At 39.1% G+C, this 10,367-nt stretch overlaps 1 long non-coding RNA gene across 1 annotated transcript in view; it reads right to left on the bottom strand.

Moving 5' to 3' along the window:
* Nucleotides 1–695: 695 nt before the first annotated feature.
* The window catches only part of LOC120401449, a 29,123-nt gene continuing 19,451 nt past the window's right edge, over nucleotides 696–10,367 (bottom strand). Inside the window, exon 3 of the long non-coding RNA XR_005596455.1 lies at nucleotides 696–805. This is a non-coding gene — a long non-coding RNA (uncharacterized LOC120401449). The remainder of the gene's footprint in view (nucleotides 806–10,367) is intronic.

The raw sequence follows: 10,367 nt of genomic DNA, 5'->3' as shown, positions 1-10,367 counted from the left end.
AAGGCTGATCTTGTAGTTAAGGCACTGAACTACAATTCAAGAGATGGAGATTCATTCCCAAACTCTGTCACCAATTTCCTGTGTGACCTTCCTGTGTGACTGGGTAAATTGCTTAATCTCCTCATGGTTTATACCCTCATCTGGAAAACAAGGATAATAATGTTACCTTTCTCCCACATTTTTTTCTGTCTTTTCTATTTAGCTTGTGAGATCTTCAGAGTAGAGTGTGTTTCTTCCTATGTGCATGTATAATGGCTCACACAACAGGGCTCCAATGCTGATGAAGGCATTTGGCTGCTACTGTAATACAAATAATTAATAGCATACTTTATAAAACTTAAAATCCTACATTAAGAATGCTTGCTAGACTATCATCTTCTGCATTCCTAATACATTTTATAACATCCTTAATAATGAGTTCATAAAGATTGTTGTTGCATTTCTTAATTATGTATGTAAAAGGCAACATTAGTTGTGTTTTCTAATCTCTAATGGGAATCAAAACTTACAATAATTATTAAAATATTTAGCTCCTAATAGTGGGCTATTTGTTAGAAGATGTAAATGTTGCAGTCATTGCTCCACAGAGCTTGCTATCTAAATAGACATGACAAAACAAGAAAATACAAAACAAGCAAAAGCAGGATAAGATTACAGCAGCAAAATCATGTGATTCCTTAAAAAGATATACTTACAGTCTGATGAATTTGTACTGCTTTGAGATGGAGATAGGTGGTGTTGAATTACATCATATTGTTACAAAGCCCCACTTCTACAGGCTGGTCTGAGTTGCTGGCCTCCTGCACTAACACAGAGACCATCTGAAGTCAGTAAGAGTCTGCATGGGCAGAGTCATCTGTCCATGTAGAACAGCCGGAAGGATCAGGACAACATATTTTAGAATTTAGAATATTAGCCTCATGGGCCAGGACCACCCTACCAGGGATTAAATAATTTTATGTTTCTTTGAAAACCTTAGAAGCCAGGTTTTGTCCTAACCTACCCCAAAATCAATTTCATAACATGTCCAATTGACAGAGCTATATTTTCAAACAAGAACACCTAAATTGCATATGTAAAATGAGCATTTGAACATTCAGTGGTAAATTTCATCTGTACTTATAAAGCACCAATCATCACGGTATAAAGTTGCTGTAGATGCAATTAAACTAGTAAATGACAGCTTGTAGGGTTGGGTGGACATAGCTATCAACATTGGCATCTGTGACACACTTGTTTATCTGACAATTTTCTTGGCTAAAATCCATTAAATAGAGCTGGTGATGTGAGATGAAGGCTTCACACTTATGGAGGCTTCACACAATCTCACTGAGATTGCAGGCTTCACACTTATGACCATTTCCTGTTTGGATTTTTTTTTTTTGGTAAATTGTTAAAATGAACTTTAGTGACCTATGATAGAAATGTCAAATGTCATGTTCCTTCTCTTTTGCAGCCAACAATCCACATGTAATGTGTACTAAATTTCAAGACTGTATCTCAAAAGGGTACTTGAATAGCTGAAATCTGATAAGGAAGACAGATGACTTTTAGATAACCTCCGATAGAAAGGTCAAAAATAGGATTTGTTCCCTGGCATATCTGGGCTCATAATGAGGCCTGAAAAATTTAGATTTTTATCTGTAAATATTGGTAAACTTTGATTTCACTGTACCACAAACCAATGAAAAAAATATTTCCCTGGATGATAATCAAAATTTACAGATAAGGAAAGTGAGAAAAATGCTGCTTGAGAACTACAGTTTGATTTAAGGACATTTACTTTGCATATTTTGACATGATATTGACATTTTATGTTTTAGTGGTTATAAAGTTTTAACTATTTGAATCTCAACATCTAGTCTCATTAAATAATTGCCTCCCATAATTTTACTGCCACTGTGAAAATGTAACTAGATTAAAAACTGAAAAAAATGCTTAAAACCCATAATTTTGCAAAACTGTGAAAATTTAGATTGATTAAAATAGAAAAAAATTGCTTATGTGAATGTATAAGGAATACCAGTACTTCAGGGACAGAGGCCTGCAGTTGGCTGGCTGATTACCCTTCCCACTGCACCTGAGAAAGACCTAGAACTTAATTAGCTGATCTTTATCAAAGAAGGCAGCAGCAAATGAGGGGGCTGGACTGCAAAACCCTCTGGAAAGATTAGAGTCAGTTCTCCCAGTGGACTGCTGCTGGAGCTACTGCAGAGAGGAATTGCTCCAGAAACCAAACAGACAAAAGGGGAGACTGTGTGGATGAGTTTATTGATGAGACTGAGGGTATGGCTACACTTGAGAGTTGCAGCGCTGGGAGTTACAGCGCTGGTCGTACAGCTGTGTAGGGAAAGCGCTGGTGTGTGGCCACACTCACAGCTACCAGCGCTGCAGTGTGGCCACATTTGCAGCGCTGTTGGGAGTGATGCATTATGGGCAGCTATCCCAGCGTTCAAGTGGCAGCAATGTGCTTTTCAAAAGAGGAGGGTGGGGTGCAGTGTGACAGGGACCAGGGGAGAGAGAGAGAGTGGATTTTTGGAGCCGACACTATGTATCAGCTCCCTGCCTTGCAAAATCAGAAAATATTCCCAACCCCTTACTCTTAATTGCAAACAGCCTGCAGACCAGATAAGCAGCTGCTCCAATGGACTCCCTTTCTCTCCCTCCCCCCCGCTGTTTCTCTCATCAAGCAAACACTCTTCCCCGTGCCTGCCTTATTCACAGCAAGGTAGTGGGTTTATCTCATTTGATTGTTCAGTCAGTTACAGATTGATCACGGCAAACAGGAGCTGTGTTTGTTTTTTAGATAAGCAGTTCCCGGAGCCCTGAGTTCACTACAAAACAAAGAGAGGCAGCATAACAAAACAAAGGGAGTAATTTAGTTAAAAACATTCTGGGATATATCCTTATACCCTGGAGGCCAATAACAGTGCTGGTGTGTGGCCACACTTTACGACCAGCGCTGCAATGCTTATACCCCAAGCAGACCCAGGTGTACGGCCAGTGCTGCAGCCAGGGAGTTGCAGCGCTGGATGTGCCCTGCAGGTGTGGACAGTTACTAATTGCAGCGCTGGAAAGCCTCCACCAACGCTGCAAATCTCAAGTGTAGCCATACCCTGAGGAAAAATGCAGGAAATTTTGGTTACTGGAGTTACTGGCATGAGGAACAGACTTGAGGAAGGGACTATTTGGCCTGGACAGACTCGAGGGAATAATCTGTAAGATTTTGATTTTGTTTGTTAAGAAGGATTAAGTAAAACAATTAACCTTGCTGGAAACTGATTCCCCTAGATTCCTTCAGAGCGCTCGGACAGAATTAGCCCAGGGAGTGAGGTGAGTTAGCAAGAGCAAAGACTGGTCTGGTAGGAAGGAGTGCTTGCTATAAGATAGGTCCTACTCCTTTTACAACTTACAAATAAACATCAGTATTAGCCATTGAAATTATAAATAAATAAATCTATAAAACCTACTCCTAATAAATAAACATGCTAAGGTTCAACAGTATAGCTCAGTATGAAAGTTGCATTAGTCAATTTAGCCATTTACAATTATTTAAAAATAATACATACAGTTTCTGTCTCCAAAGACAATCTTTATCCCTCCCTCACTGCAAATTTGACTATAACCTACAGTTTCCTATGGTTGTCTGCTTCTGTGAGAAATATCCCCAGACTGTAGTCTGGACTTGTGTATCTCTAAAGGAAGATGTGAGTAGACAGTATATTATTACTGGTATTCTTAATAATGGCAAGATTTGGGCTCATTCTGATCTCCAATATAGAGAACTTACATATTCATGAGTCTTTCAAATAGTCTTTCATTCAAAAAGTGATTGTATAGTACTTCCAATGGCACAAGTAAGCCTAGGTAAGGCCAAGTGCATCTTCTAAAACGTGTGCCCTTAACAATACTAATGAAGAAATAATAACTCCAAAACATAAAACATTTTCTTTGAAGTTGTCTTTTCAGATTTAATCATGCTACACAGCTTGTTAAGTTTGTTAAATGTTTTTTTTTTCATGGAATAGAAACACAAAACAAAGCCAATCAGAAAGCTTGAAATTACAGTAGGGATGACACAAAAAAGGTTCCTCTTCTTTTTAAGGGTAAAAGAAGGACTTTTCCTTTTCGTTAAGCATTCTTAAAAGAAAAAGACTTAGTTGCAATATTGAAAATAACAAGTGCAGCTGTTAAATCTTTTCAGAATTCTTCATCCTTGATGTCCAAAGCATGTGCTCTCAACAGGTGGAACTGACAATTCCATTTACATTCAACATCTTTAAATTACTAGCATGCCACACAAAAAGACCGTATGCACTCCAAAGCCCCCAAATCATTTATTTATATGACATTTTATCAAACTATTATTACTGAAGCACTCATGTTCACCTCAGTCTTTCTTTGTCAATCATTTAGAGATGTAAAGCACTGACTTAGCAGTTGGACTTTTTGTTTGTTTTAAATTTTGCTTTTGGAAGGATGCCATGCCTAAGGTTTTGCATGTTACTGACCAAGAAAATGTGCTCACATTTTCAGTGACAAAGCCACATTATGGAAGTGAGATCAATTTGGCAGTGTTTGACAAGTGACAGTACTAAAGCAGAAAAGAAGGTGAATGAAAGGAAACCTTTACAGAAAGAGATAAGACACATTTTAGTCTGTGGCAGTACTGGAAATGTTGCTGTAACAGAAAAGTTTATTCCATCAAATCAAAAGATATATAGCAGAGGGGAAAGGACATAGTAGGGAGGAAAGTTCAGATTTAAATTTAGCTTGTTAAAATGATGTCTTAAATGTATATAATTCCTTTATCCCAAGTGCTTTACCAACTGACTTATAAAGTGGATGCAAAAGACTAATTCATCCACCAGTGAATGATAAGAACCCTGATGAAAAATACTTCAGCTGTGTAAGAGCGCACAGTAATACTACACAATAGTGTAGTACAGGATCCAAAGAATGCCATATTCATTTGGAACTACTATGGGATTGGTGGCAAAGGGAGGGAGATGGTGGGTTGGTAGGCAGAATGTAACTGTCCAAGTTAGGATTTGGCCTTGACATTAACATGTTATCTCATGGCAGATGGTGCCATAGGATGCTTAATACTCACAAATAATTAATAGCAGGGGTAGGACTGTGATTTTACATTCACATAAAAAACAGGGTATTGCTTGAGATCTCATTAACACTGTTCTGGTACACTGATCCAAGATCTGATGCTATCAGACAATAGTATTGGCTGTGACATCATTTAGCCTTAGATGGAATCTCATTTTATAGGATAGGCAGCTGCCATATATTGTCCTTTGGAATAGAGGTATAAAGAGTACATAAGTCCCGATTCAGTGAACCAAAGAAATCCTTTTCTAGTTTAACAATCTGTACTGTTAAAATCACTGAGCAATGTTTTCTTTTCTTGGCGACAGAAGAGGTGAGGAAAAGAAAACTGGGCCATAAACATTGTTTCCAGGGAAACAACTTTATGGCAAACTTATAAAACTTCTTTGTATGAGAAAGGGTAAAAAGAGGAGCAGCTGGCAACAACAACAAAACAAGAAAATGCAATGGAAAACATTCCCCCAAATATTTTCTCTAAAAAGGTACAGGAAATTAGGAAGCAGTAGTATTGTCTTATATTACATATCTGCCCACAGGTCCATCTCCTTCATTCAACTGAATGATACTACAAAGACAGAGAAGAGACAAACAGGAGTAACAATTCACAAGCTCACTGAGGTTGGTGATATCAGAAGCTGTGGCACTATGCACTTAATTATAGGATAACAAATGAAGTAATTCCTCAATATCTTTTGTCATGTAAGCCATCAAAAGTAGATGAAGAGTTGAAGTTAAAAAGTTTAGAAACTGTACTTTTGCTCTGGGCGTGCTTTTGACCGATTAGAGCTTGCTACTAAAAATGGGACTGTTTCCTGGAAAATAATAGTGCACTCAATTGTAACTCCCTAGGACTAAATCTATTCAGCTAAACTTTTAAAAGTGTCCACTGATTTTGGATGCCTTAATTTTGGGTGCCTAGGCTGAGACACCTTGCACCTCATTCTCAGAGGTCCTAACCACCTACAGCTCCCACTGTCTTCAGCTGGAATTTTGGGTGTTGTTCAGCGCTGCTAAAAATCAGTTGCAAGGGGCCTGATATTCAGGCAGTGTAAACTGTAATACTGTAACTCCATAGAAGACAATGGAGCTACGCCAGTACGCCACATCCCACTGAGGACCTAGAGGACCCTCAAGAGGAATTCTCCAAAATTGTGGCACCCTTAACTGGTGGACGCTTTCTTGAAAATGTTTACCATTGTAGATGTCTAAAGTAAAACGAGTGCAGTTAAAAATATATTTCTTTTTTTTACTAGTAGAGAAGAAATGTTCAGTTCTGAAAGTACTCATCATTATAAGAATATGGGAACACTTCCCCCAACAGTAAAATTACCATCTGTAAAGAGGTACAGTTGGTGCACTTAAAATAAAATCACTGAGATTTTAGAGATGTTACTAGTTGTAGTGGTATGCTCTGTTTTAAGTATGAGGAATATGTTCAAAATCTTTGCTATTAGAATGAACTTTCAAGCACACCCACTGGAAAAAAAAGAACTTTTAAAATGTTTGCCACTATATATATTCTTGACTATTTAGCGTAGGGCTCTCATTACACTGTTCCAGCTAATTGCAGTTTCCTTTACATTTACAAAAGGTGAAGCCTATTTTGGTTTCTCAGAGTGTTGAACAGGCACATTTAAAAATATAAATAAATAAGAAAATATACTCTTGTCTTTCCATGCTCCCACTGGTGGATTTTTCCATCAGCCACCATCACACTTTTTCTAGAGCAGGAGGACCTTTCACATCTGTATTTAAAAATAAAGGGCCACATTCTGTTTTTTTGGTTAGAATTGTGATTCGAATGGTTTTGCACAGATGTAATTGTGGTCAGAATGTGGCCTGTAACATCCTACACTCAAGCAAAAGGACATCAAGTTCTGCCAACTCTAGCAGATGTTCACCTTTCTGATGGTAGATTTAATGTTATATGTTTTTCCTATTGCTTTTTTCTTTTTGCCTACTTTACTGTTGGGCACTCTGTCAATGAAAAAGGTTATCCTATCTTTTTTCTGTCTCAGTAATCCTTGCTGACACAGAGTTGGCAACCTAATTAAGGAGAATCTTTTTTTTTCTTGTAGTAGCCTCACCCTGTGGGAGAGAAACAGACGTGGTATCTTTGAATCTAGGTTTTAAAACTGTAGGAATAATGTGTGCCTCTGATCTTAGTATAGTTTATGCAAAGACTTTTTAATGTGGCTAACCTCCTGTCCACCAAATGCTTTCCAAACATCCTCATCGGTCACTCAACGGGGATTACCTGAGAGAAGCAACATGACCATTCATGCGTGTGTGGCCACCTCAAGATTTTAAAAGAATGACACACATTTTGATGTTGTTTATCTGAGTGCCATACAGAAAGCTGCACCATCTGGAAGGTCATCAGGGACCTTATGTTACTCAAGGATTTTGGAGGACAGGGCTAGTGGAACATCACAAGTTTTTAATTGAGTATCTATTACTGAAAGAATAATTGTTTTATATCTTCAAAGGGGCTGATGTAGAAAGGCCAAAATTTTCAAAAGTGGCTAGTGGGCCTGGGTGACCTAATTTTCAGAAAGTTCTGAGCCTCTTCCTGTAAAATGTAATACTCTCTTAAAGGTGTCTCAGGTTGGTCACCTAAAGTTGAATCATCCAAAAGAGCTAGTCACTTTTAAAAATCAATCTATCTTCTGCGGGATTTACACCATCACCCATCACCGTAGTATCTGCATACCTTCCATCTAAAATCAGTAGCAATAGCAAAGTCGCTAGTGGTCTTTGGTTCTTTTTTCTTTTGGGGTTAAATCCTCTGCTTGGAGTATGCCATTTCCTGGGTGGGTGGGGGTTTGGGAGCTATGGCTGTCCATGTTAAAATCTTGGCTGTATTATTAATCTTTGTTTTTTAAAATCATGACAGTCAAATTCAAGCAGTATTCAAAGCAATCAAACTTTCCATCCTTAATGGGAGGAAATGGAATGCCTGTCTAAGTCCTTGGCTCAGAGGATTTCTTCTAGGTCTGATAAGCATATGTAGGGGTAGCCCATGGGGAAAAAATTCTGAAGTACAATTCTAGGCCGAAACTTTCAACCTCAGGTGCCTACAACTAGGCGCTATATAAAGGACTTGTAAGGACTGTATACCTGTAGCCTTCATTGTGAATTATGAGGGTTCAGTGCCTTCTAATTACAGTATTAAGAGTGTACTCTATGTTTCGATGTTGTAATAGTGCCATAGTAATTATACCAAACTTACATTTATTATTATAGACAGGGCTGGTAGTACTGACAGTATTGTCAAATACTTGCCCAGTACTTAACAATATAAGACTCCTCTGTTTATCTGCTTATACTTGAAGCTGGGTGGGAGACTGTTTTCCCATCCTGCGAGAATTTTTGAGATTTCAAAAAAAGTTTCTTGACCTTCTGAATGAGGATGAAAAATCAATCTTGAAACTTTTCACAAATTGAAAATTTGTTTAAAAAAATCATATTGGGTCAATCAAAATGTTTTATTTAGATTTCAACCTTTAGGGTTTTTTATAATTTTTTACTATAACAAATTTTGAACAAAAAATCATTTCAAACAAACAAAAAATGGAGCTTTTCTGTTTAGAAAATGTTAAAATTTCCTGTTTTGATAACTTGGAAACTTTTTGGGAAATTCACCAAAACCTATGAAAGTTTTGGTTTCTACAAGCAGGGCCGGCTCCAGGCACCAGTGCGGGAAGCAGGTGCTTGGGGCGGCCAATGGAAAGGGGTGGCACGTCCGGGTCTTTGGCGGCAATTTGGCAGCGGGTCCCTCAGTCCCTCCGAATTGCCGCCGAAGAATAAAGTGGTCACGGCTTTATCTTTATTTTTATTTTTTTTTATGCCGCTTGGAGTGTCAAAAAAGCTGGAGCCAGCCCTGTCTACAAATCAGTATTTTCTGTTGAAAAATTGTTCAGTCAAAAAATTCCTGACCAGCTCTAATTATAACTTTGCCAAACTTAATTAGATGGTCTCATGCCAGGTGTCTCCCTCAGGCTGAATAGTTTTGGAAGCCTTCAGCCAAAACAGATCAGCTATTTCAAAGAACAAGGCTAGGGAAAAATACATTGGTTTGCCCATATTAAAAAAGTGCCAGTGACCTTTTTTAACAGCTCTAGCATCCCTCTGCTTTGGAACAGGGAATTGAAACTTGGCAGGGTGGTGGCCTTTGTATCAGGGATTTCTTTAGGTGTCCCTCTGAATGTCTACCCAAATTTGGCCTAGTTGAAAATTTGCTGTATGCACAGACTCAGTAGAAACTTCCTAGACCTTCCACAGCTAAATTACCTGAAAAGTCCATCCGCACTGAGCATGCTTCAACATGGGGCTGAGCAGGACTTTCTCTGCAATTGGCTGCTTGGGGCTGCTGCAGACTGGGTCAGATCCAGAGAGCAGAACTGAATGCAAGGAGAATGTCTCTCCTGTGCTCTCAATGCCCACAGTGCTGAATTTAGAAAATATGGAGGAGGAAGCTGCCTTATTCAAATGCAGAGGCGACAAGATCAGGACATGGGGAGTAGGGGGATTAGATTGGAGAAGCAGCTAGGTGGGTGGGCAGAGAGACTGAGGATTGAGGAGTGGGGCAAGGAAGGGGAACCTGGGACTAGGAGTTGTGGGAGACTGAGACTGGTTGGGCATGGAGACTGGGAGCTGGGGTGTGGAGACTGGGACTGATCAGACAAAGAGATTAGGAGTAGTATGAGATGCCTGAGTAATGAAGATTGTGACTGGATGGGTGAGGAAAATGGGCCTGGGATAAGGAGCCGGGGTAGGGAAGAGAAATGACTGCAAGAGGAAGTGGTTGAAGGGGAAGGGAGGAAAAGGCAGAAGAGTCTGTGCCCACCAGATCACACTCTCTTCCAGAGCCTGGAATGGAACCTAAGATTCTAACTCTCACTATTCCTCTGTCGTCAACTAAGTTCTGTTAACCTAAACTGGCAAATTTTCCAATCCCCCTCTAGGGCTGATCCACACAGAGGATGACAGCCTACTACGGCTATCAGTTACTCCATTCCTGTAAGTGGCAAAGATCTTTGTGGTGGATCTAAAGGTTCCAACTTGCTGATCCATGGATCCTTGGATATTGTTATCACATGATGGAATTTCATTGATTTTTTTTTCAGTTTACTTTTCTAAAAACTTATAAAATACCGTTAAAAAGCATTACAAAGGTTGCAGAATCATGCACTCAAAAGTAAGGTTACCTCTGCAGTCTTAACTCAGCCCCCTTAAGCATATGT

The sequence above is a fragment of the Mauremys reevesii genome, linkage group 1 (assembly GCF_016161935.1).
Source record: "Mauremys reevesii isolate NIE-2019 linkage group 1, ASM1616193v1, whole genome shotgun sequence".
NCBI classification, from domain to species: domain Eukaryota; kingdom Metazoa; phylum Chordata; order Testudines; family Geoemydidae; genus Mauremys; species Mauremys reevesii.
The sequence above is the reverse complement of the archived record's forward strand: the minus strand, read 5'-3'. Positions and strand labels throughout refer to the sequence as shown.